Source organism: Diadema antillarum, unplaced genomic scaffold (genome assembly GCF_040938485.1).
Source record: "Diadema antillarum isolate AM-2024a unplaced genomic scaffold, OU_Dant_1.0 seq00000235_RagTag, whole genome shotgun sequence".
Taxonomy (NCBI): Eukaryota; Metazoa; Echinodermata; class Echinoidea; order Diadematoida; family Diadematidae; genus Diadema; species Diadema antillarum.
In genome coordinates, this window is record NW_027271284.1 from 1016045 (window position 1) to 1017216 (window position 1172).

Here is a 1172-nt window from a genome sequence, read left to right on the forward strand (position 1 = left end):
CCCCCCCCCCCCCAAGAAAAGCTATGTTAATGACCCTGTGTATAGTGGTCACCTGTCTATAACGACAACTTTTTTTTTTTGTCTCCCGTGGGTGGCAGCTATAGACAAGTTTGACTGTACTTTTACAATCGGATTTTAAACAACTGAAGCCATGCCAGGTCTATAGGAGCAAGCAGTTATTCTCCCTTGAATTGCAACGACCAGTTAACAAGTCAGAAGATTGGTACTTTAACCTTCATCTTACTGTCCAAATGTAAGGTATATGATGACCAGATAAATATGTTTTATCCCTCAATGTCTGTAGATGTATCAGAACAGTTTCCTCTACCTGTAATTTAACCATTTGTGCATTGCCGATGATACGTATGTACCTACTGCCTGTCTTTTATGGGCGGTGGTGGAGAGCAGTTAGTTGGGCATTTTATGAGGTGTTTGTGGCCACATGTGGGGTATTCTGACACGACATCACAAATTTAAGGCACTTGGTGTAGCTTGCCGATGTAATAGATGATGACATCTATACCCAAGGTGATGAATTTCCTCTGCATTATTGATGTCACACGGAGATCTAACATGAATTGTAAGAACATCATTTTGAGTTCTGCTGTATCTGCTGTTTCGTTTTCACATTTATGTGGTTCGTGACATTAATACAATAATAGATAATGTGTTTGTTTTAGTCACCAAATTCTGAAGGCATCTTTTATTAAAAGAAGTTTGTCTTTGGTCGAGTCAGCAAGTTTTCTAGGTAAGAAATGTTGCTCGTATTCAAGAGTTCATCTCAGTGCAAGTGGAATAATCCTGCAGACAATTACAACTGGGCATTGTATATTTTGTAGCGCTGACGGTAACAGAAGATGTCATCTCATTATCCAAGTGCAAGGTCTCTATTATACAAATAATGACTGCTATGAGGGGCACAGTTAAAATTATGGGCCCAAGGTGATGTGAAAACCGTAACCATACCCGAAGCGAAGCTGAGGGCATGGTTATGGTTTTCACATCACCGAGGGCCTACATAATTTTAACTGTGCCCCGAATATCAAGCAGTCATTATTTGTTTTATATACCGAAAATATAGATTCCGAAATATAGATATGGAAAATATAGATTCTAGTCTCTTTTACAGCACTCGTAATCAATGCTGATCGACAGCACGGCGGTCGTATCAT